At 41.2% G+C, this 18,951-nt stretch overlaps 1 protein-coding gene across 4 annotated transcripts in view; it reads left to right on the forward strand.

Moving 5' to 3' along the window:
* Positions 1-18,951, forward strand: part of ZNF383 (zinc finger protein 383) — an 83,073-nt gene that overhangs the window by 40,020 nt on the left and 24,102 nt on the right. For 3 of the 4 annotated variants that reach the window (XM_038529186.1, XM_038529184.1, XM_038529183.1), the window contains 2 exons: positions 2,072-2,170; positions 17,261-17,579. The gene's annotated coding sequence lies outside the window, so the exon portion shown is untranslated. Of the gene's footprint in view, positions 1-2,071; positions 2,171-17,260; positions 17,621-18,951 lie in introns of all 4 variants that reach the window. The other variant, XM_038529185.1, reaches the window with a different exon arrangement.

The raw sequence follows: 18,951 nt of genomic DNA on the forward strand, positions 1-18,951 counted from the left end.
CTCAGCGGTTGAGCGTCTGCCATTGACTCAGGGCATGATCCTGGGTCCAGATCAAGTCTCACATCGGTCTCCTTGCGTGGAGCCTGCTTCTCCTTCTGCCTATGTCTCTGCCTCTTTCTCTCTGTCTCCCTTGAATAAATAGTCTTTAAAAAAAGAGAGAGAGAGAGGGATCCCTGGGTGGCGCAACGGTTTAGCGCCTGCCTTTGGCCCAGCGCGCGATCCTGGAGACCCGGGATCGAATCCCACATCGGGCTCCTGGTGCATGGAGCCTGCTTCTCCCTCTGCCTATGTCTCTCTCTCTCTGTGATGACTATCATAAAAAAAAAAAAAAAAGAGAGAGAGAGAAAGAAATACTAACGAGCAAAATGTTAGCTTAAAAAACATCACCGAGGAGAGGTAGATGAATAAATGAAACAGTAACAATATTGGTAAATGTTAAAGGTAGGTGATAGGTACATAAACTTCATTATGATGTTTTCTTTAGTATTTGCTTGAAAATTTCACAGTAAAAAATTAACTGAAAAAGGAATTTTAAAATCATTTATAAGGGAATATTATCAAGAAGAAAGCAGGTGCGTTGATAGTATTAGATTATACAGACTTCAAAGCAAACAATATTAAGAGATGTTCCATATTTTAATAAGATGCAGCCACCAAGAGCATACAACACTAATAATACCTAACAATACAGCTCTGAAATTTATACAGCAAAAGCTGATAAAATAGGGAACTTTTGAGGAACCCACAATGACAGTAACTAAAATGTCTTTCAGAAACATTAAATAGAAGAAAGGTAGGTATAAGGCTACATTGGGTAATTTGCTTGATATATACATTTTGTTTTTATTTTTAACAAGAAAAACAACATTTTTTCAAATCTACCTGGAACACTCATAAAAATTCTCCAAAAAGTAGGCCATAAAAGACATTATAAAGCCCCCAAACTGATATCACATATGCCATACTCTAACACTACTTAAAAATAAAAATAGAGGGATGCCTGGGTGGCTCAGTGGTTGAGCATCTGCCTTCAGCTCAAGGCATGATCCCAGAGTCCCTAGATTGAGTCCAATATCAGACTCCTCACTGGGAGCCTGCTTCTTCCTCTGCCTACATCTCTGCCTCTCCCTGTGTGTCTCATGAATAAATAAATAAAATCTTAAAAAATAATAATAATAAGGGATGGGGCAAAGTGATACCCAGAATAAAATCTCACCTAAAATTAGGAAACTGGAAAGCGTGAAAGCAAATTAATTAAGCTTTAATTCAATCACATTCTACTAAAGTCCTATTAAATACTGCCAAAGAAATTGGAAAGGAGAAATTAATGTGATAGATATTAATAAAATAAGTAGGAAAAAAAATACTGGTAGTAATAATAAAACCATGATCTAGTTCTCTGTAAAAAACTGAAGTCATTTTTTAATAAAGATGAAAGAAATAGAGGAGATACACAAAAACATTAGAAAGAAAATGGGACATTCCTCTAAAAATAAAAATTGAAAAAAAATTGAAAAAAAAAAAAAAACACCCCCCCCAAAAATAAAATAAAAAAAATTGACAAGAGAATTCTATGGTTATTTTGAGTAATGTGAATTGCCACATGAAGGAAAGCTGGATAGGCCAAAAACCATAAAGGAAATGGAATTGGCACCATGTGCAAAAACCAACCCTAGAAGGATTAATGATTCAAATGTCAAAACATAACTTTAATAAAACTGTTAATAAAAAAATCAAATATTTTTTAGACTTTGTGGCAAAAGATTTCTTTTTTTTTAAGATTTATTTATTTATTCATGATAGACATAGAGAGAGAGAGAGAGAGAGAGAGAGGCAGAGACACACAGGAGGAGGGAGAAGCAAGCTCCATGCAGGGAGCCCGACACGAGACTCCATCCCGGGACTCCGTGATCGTGCCCTGGGCCAAAGGCAGGCACCAAACCGCTGAGCCACCCAGGGATCCCCCCTTGTAGACCATTCTCAAGACATCAGTTTTTACTGTGAGTGTGAGTGAGACCCATGGGAGGGTTTTGAGAAGAGGAGTGACATCATCTTACTTATTTTTTAACAGGATCCCATTTGCTGCTTTGTGAGAATTGAAGCAAGATCATTTGGCAAGTCTGCAGTGGCCCACATTGCCTACTGCCACCTCTATCTCCACTGTGCACAGGTACCACACCTTTTACTGCTAACAGAAATATAGGATGTAGCAATTAGGATCATGGCCTCTAGTGCATCTCTGACACTTATCAGAATCAATTCCATGTGTGTCTTTATTCTCCACATCATTCTTCTCTGATCATACCTTACTTTAAGGGGAGTTTCTGGGTAGGAACTTTGGGAGATAAGTCTCCTAATGTAGCAAATCTCCTGAATATAAGGTATGCAAAATATTCCATGAAGCCAGAAAGCATGACAAATGCCCACTACAGTCTATACCTGGCTGGCCAGCATGTACTCTCCTTCCCAACATAAAACAAACAAGCAAATAAACAAAAATGCTCCCTGAAATATGCAACTGTAACTTGCACAAGTCAAAATATGCCGTCTCCAAAAGAGGGAATCCAAAGTAACATTAGTGAATGCATCTAACTTAACATTTAGAATTTCTCAGTGAGGACGCCTGAGTTACTCAGCGGTTGAGCGTCTGTCTTTGGCTCAGGGCATGATTCCAGAGTCCCGGGATCGAGTCCCACATCAGGATCCCTGCATGGAGCCTGCTTCTCTCTCTGCCTGTGTCTCTGCTTCTCTGTGTCTCTCATGAATTAAATAAATAAAATCTTAAAAAAAAAAAAAAGAATTTCTAGGTGATGTTCATTCAAAAAGTTCTGTCACAAGCCCATCTTGATGTTCTGTATCTTATAGAATAATTAGTAAAGATATCTATGAACAATATACCCCTTTTAAAATAATATTGGGATGGGTGACAGAGAATTTTAAAATGTCTAATATATTATGAATATATATAAGAAAAAGAAAGAAAATATACATAGAGCCAACAACATTTAAAACTCCACCTGGGGCACCTGGGTGGCTCAGTTAGTTGGGCAACCAGTTTTTGGTCTCAGCTCAGGTTGTGTTCTTAGGGTCCTGGGATTGAGCCCTCAGCTTGGGCTCCACATTCAGGGAGTCTACTTGAAATTCTCTCTCCTCTCCTGCCTCTGCCCACCCCTCCCAAATAAATAAAATCTTTAAAAAAGAAAATAAAACTTCACCTGGAAAATCTGATATCTGCCTTTGGATGGCAGGAACCTTATTTCCTTGTCAAATCAGAATTATTAAATACAGAAACCTCTTTATATCATGTTATTCAGTGATTTGAGGAATACCAAAATGTCTATGTGGCACTCTCAACTTCTAATTCAGTGGGATGAATTTGATGGAATAGTTTCTCCCTGAACATTAAGACTTCCAAATCAGCAAAGCCCAGAGATGGTAGTTTTTTAAATAGGAGGGAACAAATATTTTAGTAGTAGATCATTAGGTATAATATTAATAGTTTCTATCCCAGTCTCTATTTTGTGTATCCAGACCTTAAAAAACTACCAGATATTTGTTTTGATGAGACCATGTACTAGATGTGAGGACAATACTCAGCTTTACAAGGTATGTCTTCCAGATGGTGCTCTCATTTGGTTTTTAGAAGTTTTAGAACACTATAGAGTCTGAACTTTGTGGGTGATGAGGTACAGAATAAGACCAGCAAATCTCAAGAGCATCAACTCATTGCTTTACTTTTTTCACTATAAATGAAATCCTTTAGTCCAAAGCAATTTTATGTGGAAAGCGTGATTATGAATAAGGAGTTGATAACATCCATAACTGGTATTGCTGCCATAAGCATGTCAGGCAACTTTAATCCCTGTGGAGTATCTATCTCAGTAAGGGAAAAAAAAAATCATTACTGCTTCCATAATAGAAGAAATCTAGCTAACTGGTCAACCTGGTGATGACATAGTCCTGTTGCTCATGGTTGGATACTGTGGCAAACTGCTTGGGTACCAACTATTGTGAAGTAATCTGTAGTAATGGTAAATCCACATTGTTGATACTGTGTGCAACTACCTAGCTCATGAGCCCAATGAGCAAGCATTGGGGTGGCTAGATAAAGTTGTAAAGAGCCTTTACCATCAAATCTAGATTTTGACTGTTGTACAGGTCAAGTTGACTCAGTGGTCTGTTCAGTGCTAATAGTCCCTGTGGGTCAAATATATGACCATATATGTATGGTACAAAATATCAAATAAAAAAAATTTTCAGTGTGGGGCTTGAACTTACCACCACCCTGAGATCAAGGCCTGAGCTAAGATCAAGAGTTGGACACTCACCTGTCTGAGCCATCCAGGATCCCCAAAAATACTGCACTGAAATATTTATTTTGGTTATTGAGTTTTTTGGTGTGCTTTTACATTTTGCACCCATGGCATGTGTCTCTCTTGCCTCATTCTAGTCCTAGCCTTAACCAACATTAATCAGCATTTGAGCCCTGCTACCCTTAGCTGTAACCACTTTTTTCCTAGCTGATAATGGTTGTCCTTGGTCTCTGCATGCTCACTCAGCCTTTATTTTTATTTTTTTAAAAGATTTTTTATTTGCTTGAGACACACACATACACAGAGAAAGAGCAAGCGAGAGAGAAACAGAGGGAGAAGCAGGCTCCTTGCAGGGAGCCTGACATGGGACTCAATCCCGGGTCTCCAGGATCATGCCCTGGGTTGAAGATGGTGCTAAACTGCTGAGCCACCGGGGCTGCCCTCACTCAGCCTTTAAATCCAACCAGGCCATTGGGCTCCCTGCCTGGACCCTGCTTCTCCCTCTACCTGTGTCTCTGCCTGTGTCTCTGTGTCTCTCATGAATAAGTAAATAAAGTCTTTAAAAATCAATCAATCAATCAATCCAACCAGGCCACAGGGATGCCTGGGTGGCTCAGAGGCTGACCATCTGCCTTTGGCTCATGGCGTGATCCCGGAGTCCTGGGATCAAGTCCCCATCTGTCTATATCTCTGTCTCTCTCTCTGTGTCTCTCATGAAAAAATAAATAAAATATTTTTAAAAATAAGTAAATCCAACTAGACCACAGAAACAGTCCCAAATTCTTATTTCCTTAAGGGCCACTGCTTGCAACCACATCCAATGCCACTTCTTTGTACCAGTCACAGTACTTGGATACAAACAGAACAACCCGCTCTTGCTAATTTTAAGCAAAAAAGGAAAAAAAAAGATTTATTATAAGATATTGAATAACTTACTCTGTGTATGAAGACCAGAAAATGAAGCTTGCAGGCTATGTGGTCAGGAATTAAACCATTAAACCCCTCCAGAGAGAATAATTCCTGCTGATGTTGGGCACAAGCAGGGCAGCTGGTGCTGCTAGGGTTGGGTACACAGTGTGAAGCTGGTACCATAGAGGCCTACTGCACTTGAATGCTGAAAGCCTCTCTATCAGTCTCACAGGGATCAATTCAGCATGGCGTCACATGCCCCAATAGGAAATGAAAGGGAAACTCTGTGTGGAAGTACAGGATGGGATGTTGCCCAACAAAGGAGAGTCAAAAAAAAAGCCACAATTACTGCCTGGGGTAAGGAGACATGGTATAAGAGAAATTACACTTCACACTAAGGATGGCAGAGCAGAAACAGTGGAGCCTGAGACACAGATGATATCATGGTCTTTTTGCTCCAGCCTGGGGTGTCTGTCTGCAGGTTTTTTGTTATATAAGAAAAGTCACCATTGTTTATAGTTTGTAGCAGATCAAAGTATTCTTTTTTTTAAAATTTATTTATTTATTTATTTATGACAGTCACACACACAGAGAGAGAGAGAGAGAGAGAGACAGAGACTGAGACAGAGACACAGAGGGAGAAGCAGGCTCCATGCACTGGGAGCCCAACGTGGGATTCGATCCTGGGTCTCCAGGATCGCACCCTGGGCCAAAGGCAGGCTCCAAACCGCTGCGCCACCCAGGGATCCCTGATCAAAGTATTAATTGATAACTGAGCAAGAGAAAGTCATTCTTTAAAAAAAAAAAAAAGATTTATTTATTTGAGAGAATGCACAAGTAGAAGGGACAGAGAGAAAGTGAGAGGGAGAGAGAAGCCTAAGCAGACTCCACGCCAAATATGGAGCCCAGCTGAGGGCTGGATCTCAAAACCCTGAGATCATGACCTGAGCCGAAACCAAGATTCAGACACTTAATCGACTATGCCACCCAGGCACCCTGAGAAAGCCATTTTGAGGAGGTGAGAACAGAAACTTGACTGTGAGGGACCAAGTTATGAAGATACTGTGGGTGAGGAATATTACTGGGTAGAAGGGCATGTGTGAATGATCAAGAAACCATAAGTGCAAGAATAGTAAGCAAGAGAAACCAGAAAGAACTTTAGTAAGAAATAATAAGCATAGACATTTACAAGACATTTTATTAAGTTTAACTAGGGATTAGAAAATATTGTCTAGGGCAGCTCGGGTGGCTCAGTGGTTCAGCCCTGCCTTTATCCCCGGGCCTGATCCTGGAGAATCGAGTCCCATGTCGGGCTTCCTGCATGGAGCCTGCTTCTCCCTCTGCTTCTCTTTCTCTCTCTCTCTCTCTCTCTCTGTCTCTCATGAATAAATAAAATAAAATATTTTTAAAAATAATGTCTATTTAATGCGTGTCTTTTTTTTTTTTTTAAAGATAAGACTAACATTCTGTATCTGTGCAGTCCAATATAGCGGCCACTAGCAATATGTGGCTATTGTAACTGTACACCTGAAACATGGCTAGTCCACCCTGGGCCCAGTGAGCTCAGGTTCCCTTGGTGAGCTGAGCTTCAGCGCAGCCGCAGACGTGATGGGGCCCCCCATGCCTGGGGCGGGGGAGGCCCCGGAACCGGCCCTGGACTTACTCCCAGAACTGACCAATCCCGAGGAACTGCTATCCTACCTGGGCCCACCTGACCTCCCCGCAAACAACAATGATGACCTGCTCTCTCTCTTTGAGAACAACTGAACCTGTAGACCCCTCCAGCCGGCGGGACTCGCCCGCAGACGTCACCATGCCCTGCCCCTCCCCACCTGCGTACCTGGAGCCCGGGCCTGCCCCAGCCACCCAGCCCCTGATACTGGAGGCAGCCGCGCCGGGTGGGCACCTCGCCCCCAACCCCCACTGCTGCAGAATGGTGTCGGGAGATGCTCAGCTCCCCTCCGTCCACCGCCCCCAGCCTAACTTTGCCCGGCCCATGAGCACCTGCTACCGGACCTCGAGCCTCGCCCCCGTCCTTCCAACCCCGCCTGCTCCCGCCAGCCTGCATCTGGTCCAGCGTCGAACCTTCTGTTTCAGCGACCTCTTGGCTCGTGGCGAGGAGCAGGGCTGCTCTGTCCCAAGCCTGAGCTCGCAGAGGGCGGGGGTCCCCCCACCCCCCGAGCTTCGGGCTAGGGCTGCAGGGCGGGGGGTTCTAAAGCACAACCGTGAACGCAGAGTGGGGACCATAAGAGCTGTAGATGGCTAGTCCCTCCCGTGCTGCCAGGGCCCCCGAGGGCCGCTGCCCCCTCCCGGGTGCGACAGCTGGGGGTGGCCGCTCAGACGCCTCTCTGAGTGCAGACGCTCCCGCGGGCTGCTCCTCTGGGGTCCCCTTCTCCATAAAAATGAAGAATCAGTCCCACTGTGTTTTTATTTTACTTTTTTTTAAAGATTTTATTTATTTATTCATTAGATTACACAGAGAGGAGAGAGAGAGAGAGGCAGAGACACAGGCAGGGGGAGAAGCAGGCTCCATGCAGGGAGCCTGACGTGGGACTCGATCCGGAGTCTCCAGGATCACGCCCGGGCTGTAGGCGGCGCTAAACCGCTGAGCCACCAGGGCTACGCTCCCACTGTATTTTTAAAACTGCCTCTCTGGTGTCCACCCCTGGGCCAGGCCAGGTGGGGGGAGGGGCCACTGCATCCGCTGGCCCAGGGCCGAGTTGTGTCCCCTGTGTGCCCGTCTCTATTAAAGGACTTCCTCACAAAAAAATAAATAAATAAAAATAAAAATAAAAATAAAAAATAAAACATGGCTAGTCCAAACTGAGATGTCCTGTAAGTATAAACAGTATATCTGATATTGAAAACTTAATAGAGAATCTTATTAACAATTTTACATTAATTACATGTTGAAATAATATTTTAGACATGTATTAAAGTGTATTATTAAAATATATTTCACCTGTTTCTTTTAACTTTTTTTTTTTTTAAGATTTTACTTATTTATTCATGAGGGACACGCAGAGAGACGATGAGACATAGGCAGAGGGAGAAGCAGGCTCCATGCAGGGAGCCCAATGCGGGACTCAATCTCCCGGGACTCCAGGACCACACCCCCAGCCGAAGGCAGGCACTAAACTGCTGAGCCACCCAGGGATCCCCAAGGTCAGGGTTTCTCAATGAGAGTGATACCACTCTGAGAGTCAGGAGCTGGACATTTGTGAGACAACTGCTGGCGTTAGATATGTGGGGGCTACACATATGTGCTGATGTCCTGAAATGCAAAAAATAGTCCGGTACAATGAAGTATCACATTTTTTAATATTGTGCTGGATATTTAAATAGGTGAAAAACCTGCTAATGATTACCTGATATTTTATACATAAACACAAAGTGTTTTTAGATGGATTTAATTTTTTTTTGAAGATTTTATTTATTTATTCATGAGAGACACAGAGAGAAAGAGAGGCAGAGACACAAGCAGAGGGAGAAGCAGGCTCCTCAGGGGGAGCCTGGGGAGCCTGACGTGAGACTTGATGCCAGGTCTCCAGGGTCACACCCTGGGCTGAAGGCGGTGCTAAACCACTGAGCGACCGGGGCTGCCCCAGATGGTTTTAATAGGTACCAAATTTTCCAGGTATGCAACTACCAAGGCAGTTGAGGCACAATTACACATTATATTCAGAACTTTATCATGAGCTTTGTCATTTTGGAAAATCACATCAACAGTGGCAACACTGCTTACAGCATTTGCATTACCAACGTATGTGTGGAAGTCTGCATTTGTAGCTGTCATGTTTATGGTAACTGTATATATAGGTTTAATAATATTTAGTCATTTTTGGCATTTTCATATTATAATTTTCTTTCCTTTAATGTTCCTATTTTTGTCAAGTTAGGGCATTATAATGAGTTTTAAAAAATTATGAATAGTGAGGGATTATACTACCTGTGAAGTTAATTTTAGGAGAGCAAAAGACTTGTACTACAATATTTGGTGTGAAAAGGAGCCTTTGTGTCTAATATGATTGAGAATTTGTACTTGAAATAATAGTTTATAAATGAGTAGATTTTTAAAAGTGTACAAGAGAAAATATTATCAACTGATAGAAGATAGGAAGAGAATAAATGAAAGAAGACAGGTGTCAAAGGGAAAATAAAAAAGATAACAGGATTTTTTTAAGATAACAGGATTAATTCAAATACCAATAATTACAATAAATATAAATATATTAATCTCACTTATTATAGATTGGATGTCAACAAAGTCCAGGTATGTGGTGCTTATAAGAGATTAACCCTAAAAAGGATTTAAAAAAAGAGGACTTAAAATAAAGGAAAAAATGTCCCATGCAACTCTAAGCAAAATAAAAATGGCAATGGTAATACCACTCAAAACAAACACATTTATAGAGATAAGAATGGACACTAAATAATAATAATTTTAAAAATCCTCCGTGAAGATTTAACAGAGAAGAACCTGTAAGGCTCTAATGATATAGTCTGAAAATATGTAAGGTACAACTTGAGGGAATTACAAGGAAAAATGAACAAATCTACAGTCATAGATTTTTTTTAACATAAAAGGTCCATAAATTGATACATTAATTAGAAACATTAAAAATATATTTAAATTTAACAACACAACTATCTTGATTTATAAGCTGTATTTTGAAGCCTTCTCTGCAAAAATACTTTTTTAAGCTTCTTTACAAGCAGAAACAGAATATTTCCCTGAAATTTCCCATACTTCAAAGATTAAATATCCTACAGTCCATTTACTGGACTACAAGGTAATTAAATTAGAATAAATAAATGAGTGAATGAATGCATATATTTGGAGACCCAAAACAATTTTATATTTTTCATAGATTAAAAAGCAATTATAATGGAAATCAGGAAACATTTAAAATTAAAAAATTAGGACGCCTGGGTGCCTCAGTGGTTGAGCACCTGCCTTTGGCCCAGGGCATGATCCTGGAGTATCAGGATCAAGTTCCACATCGGGCTCCCTACATGGAGCCTGCTTCTCTCTCTGCCTCTCTCTCTCTCTGTGTCTCTCATGAATAAATAAATAAAATCTTTTTTAAAAATGGGCAAGAGGACCTGAATAGATATTTTTCCAAAGCAGACATACATATCAATAAGTGTATGTTAATGTGCTCACCATATCAAGGAAATGCAAAACAAAACCACAGTGAGATATCCCCTCATACCTGACAGAGGATCATTATCAAAAAGACAAGAAAAAAGCATTGGCAATGAACTGGAGAAAAGGGAAATTTTTGCACCATTTGTGGAAATGTAAATTGATCTAACCAGTATGGAAAACAGTATGGAGGGGCACTGGGGTGGCTCAGCCTTTAGCTTAGGTCATGATCCCAGGGTCCTGGGGTCAAGCCCCACCTCTCTCACTCTTCTTGCTCTTTCAAATAAATTTAAAAAAAAATTTTTAAAGGAAACTAGTATGGAGTTTCTAAAACAAAAAGTAAAAGTAGAACTACCAGATGATATAGCAAATCCACTTTTGGTATTTATCCAAAGAAAATGAAAAGACTGGGCAGCCCTGGTGGTGCAGCGGGTTAGCGCAGCCTGGGGTGTGATCCTGGAGACCCAGGATCGAGTCCCACATCGGGCTCCCTGCATGGAGCCTGCTTCTCCCTCTGCCTGTGTCTCTGCCAATCTCTCTCTCTCTCTCTGTGTCTCTATGAATAAATAAATAAAATCTTAAAAAAAAAAGAAAATGAAAAGACTAACTCAAAGATATATGAATCCCATGTTCATTGCAACACTATTTATAATAGCCAAGATATGGAAACAGCCTAAATATTTATCAATGGATGAGTGGAAAAAGAAAATATGGTATATTTGGAAAGTAGAATATTATTCAGCCACGAAAAGAAGGAAATCATGCCATTTGCGACAGCATGGATGAATCTTGAGGGTATTATGCTAAGACATCAGTCAGACAGAGAAAGACAAATACTGTATGATCTCACTTATACATAGAAACTAAAGCAAAACAAAACCCAAACTCATAGGTACAAAACAGATTGGTGGTTGCCAGAGATGAGGAGTATGGGGTGGATAAATGGGTGAAGGTGGTCAAAGTTTGTTATAAATAAGTTCTAAGGATGTGATATACAGCATGGTGACAATAGCTAGTACTATCATATTGTATATTTGAGAATTGCTGAGAGGATAGATCTTAAAGATTCTTATCACCAGAAAAAAATTTGTAACTATGTGTAGTGATAGATGTTAAGTAGACTTACTGTGATCATTTCAGAATATAAGCAAATATTGAGGGATGCCTGGGTGGCTCAGTGGTTGAGTGCTTGCCTTTGGCTCAGGGCATGATCCTAGGGTACCCGGTCGAGTCCCTCATTGGGCTCCTTGCAGGGAGCCTACTTCTCCCTCTGCCTGTGTCTCTGCCTCTCCCTTGGTGTCTCCCATGAATAAATAAATAAAATATTTTAAGAAAAGGAAAAAATCAGTTTTATTTATATATACTTATAATGTACAATCTGAAAATGAAATTTAAAACACAGCTTCATGTATAGTAGCATCAAAATAATAATATACTTAGGAATAAATTTAACAAAAGAATGTAAAATGTAGGGCAGCCTGAGTGGCTCAGAGGTTTAGCACTGCTGTCAACCCAGGACCTATCCTGGAGACCCGGGATTGGGTCCCCCATCAGGCTCTGGTCCCGCATGGAGCCTGCTTCTCCTTCTGCCTATGTCTCTGCCTGTCTCTCTGTGTGTGTCTCCCATGAATAAATACATGAAATCTTTTTTTAAAAAGTGTAAAATGTAGAAAACTACAAGACATTTGATTAAATAAATTTCAAAAAAAAATTTCAAGACTTAAGCAAATGGAAAAACATCCCAAGTTTATAGATAGGGAGACTTAATACTGTTAAGATGGTAGTACTCCCCAAGCTGATCTATAGATTCAAAACAATTTCATCAGAATCCCAGATGACTTATTTGTAAAACTGACAAACTAATTCTAAAATTCATATGCAATTGCAGGGGCCCCAAAAGAACCAAAATCTTGAAAAAGGAAACAAAGTAGGAGACTCCTACTTCTCTATTTTAAAATTATCATACGCTATTATATTGGTACAAGAATGGGAACACAGATCAATGGAATAGAGAGTCCAGAAATAAACCCATACATCTATAATATCAAAAAATATTGATGTTTCCATTTTGAGCTGGCTTTTATTTTTTTCTTAAGATTTTATTTATTCATTCATGAATAAACATTCATGACAGAGAGAGAGGCAGAGACATAGGCAGAGGGAGAAGCAGGCTCCCTGTGGGGAGCCAGATGCAGGACTTGATCCAAGGACCCTGGGATTACGACCTGAGCCAAAGGCACACACTCAACCCCTGAACCAACCACGTGCCCCTTGAGTAGGCTTTTAAACAAATATGCTGCAACAACAGCATATCCATCTGCAAAGAATGAAGTTGGGCCCTCATCTCTCATTATTTATAAAAATTAACTCAAAATGGTTCAAACTGCTGAATTTAAGAGCTAAAACTTTTTTTAATTTAAATTTTGTTAGTTAACATACAGTGTAATATTGATATCTGGAGTAGAATTCAGTGATTCATCACTTATATACAGCGCCCAGTGCTCATCACAAGTGCTCTCCTTAATACCCATCCCCCATCTAGTCCACCCCCACTCACCAACTTCTATAACCCTGTTTGTTCTCTACTGTTGAATCACTTATGGCTTGTTTCACTCTCTTTGTTCGTCCCCCATTCCCACATATTCATCTGTTTTATTTCTTAAATTCTACATTTGAGTGAGCTCATACGGTTTCTGTCTTTTTCTGTTTCATTTCACTTTGCCTAACAGAAGGAGCTAAAACTTCTGTAAAACACTCTGAAGAAAACACAGAAGCAAATCATCATAGTCTCAGATCGCCAAAGGATTCTTAGATATTAACATCAAGAGCATGACCCACAAAGAATTAGATAATTTTCATTTCAAGATGACTAAATATTCTGTGCTTCAAAGGGTACCATCTAAGAAGGGGAAAGATATCACACCAGAGGAAAGAAAATATTTGCAAGTCATGTATCTATTAAAGAACATCCATCTAAAATACACTCTGACAACTTGATAATAGGCAACTAACTCATTTTTAAATGGACAAAGGATCTGAATAGACATTTCTCCAAAGAAGGTATGTAAATGGCCAATAATTATATTAAAAGACACTAAACATCATTAGTGATCAGGGAAAAGCAAGTCAAAACTACAATGATATATCACTTCACAGCCACTAGAATGGCTATAATTTTAACAAATGGATAAACCCCCAGCTGTTTTCAAGGATATAGAATAATTGTAGGGTGACTCAGCGGTTTAGCACCACCTGTGGCCCAGGGCATGATCCTGGAGCCCAGGGATGGAGTCCCACGTTGGGCTCCCTGCATGGAGCCTGCTTCTGCCTCTGCCTCTCTCTGTGTCTTTCATGAATAAATGGATAGAATCTTAAAAAAAAAAAAAAGAAGGAAAGAAAAATTATAACCCTTCAACTGTACGTCTATCCTCATTATCTAATTGAAGAACATTTTTATCACCCCAAAAAGAAACTTTCTAACAGCAATCACTCCCATTTGTCCTAACCCTGCCAGCCCTAAATAACTCTAACTACTCTCTTTATCTATAGATTTGCCTATTCTGTACATTTCTTATAAATGAAATGGTCTTCTGTGACTGGCTTTTTCACTTAGCATAATGTTTTTAAGGATCATCTGTGTTGTGGCATGTATTTTTATTGCCAAATAATATTCTATTGTGTGAATATACCACATTTTCTTTTTCAATTCATCTATTTATAGGCATTTGGGTTGTTTCCACTTTTGGCTATTGTGAATGATGCTGTAATGAACAATTGTGTGCAAGTTTTGGCATAAATATACATTTCTAATGTTCCTGGGTGTATGTATAGGAGTGGAAATACTGGGTCATACAGTAACTCTATGTTGGATGTTGGCCTCAAAGAATGAGTTTGGAAGTGTTTAATTTAGTAGTTTTTGAGGACTTATTTTGTATAAGCTTTACACATGTTTCCCTTGATCCATATGATGCTCTTGAAAAAAAATACTGTTATCAAGATTTTTGATGATGTAGAATATGTTGTGCATAGAGCACACATCTGGGATTTGCATCTCAGATTGTAATAATCAGAAGCATACAATCTTTATAACCAGCCATTTTGTTTCAGATTTTACTCTCTTCCTCATACTTCTTTTCTACTTTCATCTCTGTAATAGCTGCATCCATATTCTTCTTTCTTTTTTTAAAGAAGATTTTATTTATTTATTCATGAAAGACAGAGAGAGAGAGAGAGAGAGAGAGAGAGAGAGAGGCAGAGACACAGGCAGAGGAAGAATCAGGCTCCATGCAGGGAGCCCAACATGGGACTCAATCCTGAGTCTCCAGGATCACGCCCTGGGCTGAAGGCAGCGCTAAACTGCTGAGCCACTGGGGCTGCCCCATATTCTTCTTTCTTGTCTGAAAGAATTCTCATGCAAACTCTCTTCCATCAAGTCCTACTTATTCTACTCTATTTCCTCCATTCTCTTCCACTCATACCATGCTCAGCCAACACTTTAGTGTCTTTGGAGTTAGTTTGTTTTTAGCTATTTTCACATTTTAATAGCTATCCTCTGGGTTTTTCTATGAGTAAAAACCCTTTATATTATTACCTTCATATTTCCTTTCGAGTCAAGTCAAGTTAGTTCACTTATTTTAGGATGACTCTAAATCATACCTATACTTAAACTGCAGCTTAACTCTAGATGAAAATCTTTGGCTTTCACTCCTTTAATTATCCTTTTAGTTTTATTCCACTGTTTTGTGGTGCTAAATATTGAGTATAAGCTTGACACTAGGTGATGTTTCTCTCCTTTAAGCAACTTGAGATTTTCTCTGGACACTCAAGTTTTATTTTATCTTACAGGCATATTATAGTTTTCTAAATCAATTTTCCCTTAAACATGATTGTCTTGATCTTGGCACATGCATTGCACCTGATATCATTCTGCTTGACCTCTACTCTCTTCACAGCATTTCCCTTTCCAAAGTGAATCCCTTCAAAGTAAACTCCTAGTCTTATTGAAGTGATTCCACTCTGCCTCCTGCTCCTGCTATTTCTGGAGTCTTTTCTAATAGGTTTTTACCAGCCTCTAAGCACTACTTCTCACCTCTGCTTACCAGCTCTCATTCTCTGACATTTTTCTACCTAATGTCAACTGTATTGAGAAGTACTCACATGTATTTTGGAGTTCATGGGCTTTTCTTTGTTTTTTGTTTTTGTTTTGGGTTTTGGGTTTTTGTGACACACACACAGAGAGTGAGTTTGGGGAGGTAGGCAGGGACAGAGAAAGAGTGAGAGAAAGAATCCCAAGCTGAGGGGGCTGAGCGTGGGGCCCAGCCTCAGGACCTAGGCAGAAATCAAGAGGTGGACACACGCAACTGACTTAGCCAACCAGGTGCCCTCATTGGCTTTTCTTTGAACCTCACTGAAACTGGATTTTTCTGTTTTGGTACCCTTTTGTAACTTTTGTTTCTAAGGGGTTAAAGGGGTAGGATTCATATCTAAGCTGTTGTATTGATCATACTAACAAATCCTTTTCCGCCCCTAATTAGGGGTGTCAGGGATCAAACCATCGAAGACAAATGCTGTAGGAGACTGAATTTCTACACATGAAAACAAGATCCCTAAAATCATGGGAGGGTGTGGGATCCACAGCCATATGCAAAGAACAAAGATATGATTTTATGTATATATATATATATATATATATATATATATATATATATATAATATTTGAAATTATATGTCAGACCAATTGGTTTATTTTTTGATTCTCCAAAAGTCAAGTAAAATTGATGGCACCAGAACATGCACTCCAGCTATCATTAGTTTCCGGATGAAGAAAATGAGGTAACTCCTCCAATTTCACATATTGCCTTACACATTGGGGCAATCCTCAGAGTCACCACTATCATCTTCAACACACATAGCCTGACACTCCAGACAACCTGCCATCAGCCCCTTTCCAGGCTTTTGGGTTACTCGTCTTCGGTTTCTCTTGTGGGATTTGGGTCTGAGACTCCCAGGTCTCTATTCCCTGAGCAGCATCCAGATCCTGCTCCACACTCATCCATTGAGGAAGGCAAAAATGGCAATTTAGTCAGTCCCGGGTAGTCTCAGTGGGTTATGTAAAAATTAATAAGGGGAAATGTCACTAAAGTAGAGTTGGGAGGCTAGAAGAGGGACTGTCAGTTACAGGAAGAGTAGTCAATTAAGGACTCTCAATAGGAAAGAATGTAAATTACCGGCCCCAAAGGTAAAGGATGTACAGAGCATCACCTACAATCAATTGACTACCCCTGCAGTTCAGCCAATGATAAACCAACATCACCCTAGGTTTCTCCAATGGATTTTCCTTCAAAAGAACTTCCCAACTCCCACCTTCTTTTCCATGAAAGAGCTCTTCTTTGTTTGCTGTTACTTGTATTCTGGCAGAGCTTTTTCCTCCTAAATTGCAATTCTGTTATTCCCAACAAACTCATTTTGGTGGTAAAATAACTGACAGTTTTATTTCTTTTTTAAGATTTTTATGTATTCAGTCATGAGAGACAGAGAGAGAGAGGCAGAGACACAGGCAGAGGGAGAAGCAGGTTCCATGCAGGGAGCCCTATGCGGGACTCGATTCCAGAACTCCAGGATCATACCCTAAGCGGAAGGCAGACGGACTCAACCGCTGAGCCACCCAGGCGTCCCTGAAAGTTTTATTTTTAAGGTTAACAGATACAAGTCCTAAAAGAGTCTTGGGTGAAGCTCCACTCTTCACTGTGGGCAAGCTCAGTGCATTGCTCTGAAACAATCCACACAGGAGGTAGCCTTACCCTTTCCACCTCTAGACTACATTTCCCAGAAGTTCTTGCGGCTTCAATCAACTTCCGTGGGAACTCAGCAACATTTTTCTATTTCTTAGGAAACATGAGGCTCCCGGGGACTGGCAGGGCCCATGGAGGAAGCTTATCTCCAGGGAGTGTGGGATGTCTCCTGTGGGAACCTGACTCGGAGACTGCTCTTGGATCTAGAAGACCCTCTGCAGCGATCTGGAGAAGGGAGCAGGGATATCGGCTGGCTCAGCTTAGGTTTATACGCCAGCAGGAAATCGAAGCGCCAGGCGCCATCTTGTCTGGGCCGACCTGCTTCCTGACTACATTTCCCAGAGGCCCCCGGGGGAGCAGGGCCGTTCCTTCACTCGCCTGCTTGAGTCTCGGCCTCCCGGCAAGGGGAATTGCAAGGTGAGAGGCCTAAATCTTGGGGGCTCGACCAGGCTGCTCAGGTGCGTCTCTGGGTTGGGGAGGAGCAGCCTAAAGGGGCCTTCTGGGCGAATCTGGAGTCTCCGGCGCTTTTGAGTTGGTCGGATTGGGGGAACGGACCAGAGGAACAGGATTCCATGTGTGCGACTGTGACCTTAGGTGACTCTGCGGCGCTCCGTGTGGGGGTGTGATTGTCGGCCCCTGTGGTGGGTGTGTCATTGCGACTGACCATGCGCGGACCTCTGTTTGCAGGTGTAGCTGGGTATCCCTGTTGTAGGTTTGTGGTTCTGACTGTGCAGCTCAATGGGTGTAGGTGTGACTGTCCCCATCGTGGGTCTGTTCGTATGTGCGTTCCTTTTGTGTGACATTTTGTGTAGGATGTGGGAGTGTACAGAATCCCTGATTGTGCGGCCATGAGTTATCTGAGGAGTGTGTGTGTTTGGGGTTGAATGAATGTTAGCAACACTGAGCCTCCTGGATGTCTGTGACTTTGTGAGGACGTGGGAGTGTGATCCCGTAACTTTTTGTGGCACCGTGTGTGCAGTTGGAGGGTGTCTGTAACTGTTGCCAGGGTGGCAGTACGTGTTGTCCCACCAGTTGTGTGAGGTCAGGACAAGATTTTGGTCTTGAATAGCAGAGACCTCTCCCCTTCTGACATGCTCAGACAGAAATGCTCCATACAGCCTAGACTCCGACCTCTCTCTGTGGATGGTAGGTGTGAGTCCAGAGCTGCCACTTCCCTGGTCAGTCTTCGCCTCTAGAAGGGTCTGGCATCTATCTCATGATTCCTTTCTCCTTCTTCAGCTCTGCTTTTCTCAGATAGGTCCCCAAAGGAAGGAGGAGGAATGGCTGTTTAAGAAGCCAAATAGAAGGGGTTTCCTTTTTAAGCTTTTCTTCTTCTGGATGGCCTTGTTTGACTCAGAATCATCTATGTGAGCTGGAAAAATCTCCATTGAAGGAAAGAATGGGGGCAGCCTGGGTGGCTCAGCGGTTTAGCACCTGCCTTTGGCCCAGGGTGTGATCCAGGAATCCCCGGGATTGAGTCCCACATCGGGCTTCCTGCCTGGAGCCTGCTTCTCCTTCTGCCTGTGTCTCTGTCTCTCAAGAATAAATAAATAAAATCTTTAAAAAAAAAAAAAAGGAAAGAATGGGAAGCCCTAGGGGTAGGCCCACAGATCCCAGCATTTCCCATCATTTCCTTCTACATAGTGTTCACATATTGAGAAAACATCTCAATTTCTCCAATGTATTAAGCTTTTGCTTTTTTGAACACACACACACACACACACACACACACACGATTATTTTAAAGAATTTGGAAAATAGGAAGTCAGAACAAAAGTAAACTCCTACC

This window comes from Canis lupus, chromosome 1, assembly GCF_011100685.1.
Source record: "Canis lupus familiaris isolate Mischka breed German Shepherd chromosome 1, alternate assembly UU_Cfam_GSD_1.0, whole genome shotgun sequence".
Taxonomy (NCBI): domain Eukaryota; kingdom Metazoa; phylum Chordata; class Mammalia; order Carnivora; family Canidae; genus Canis; species Canis lupus.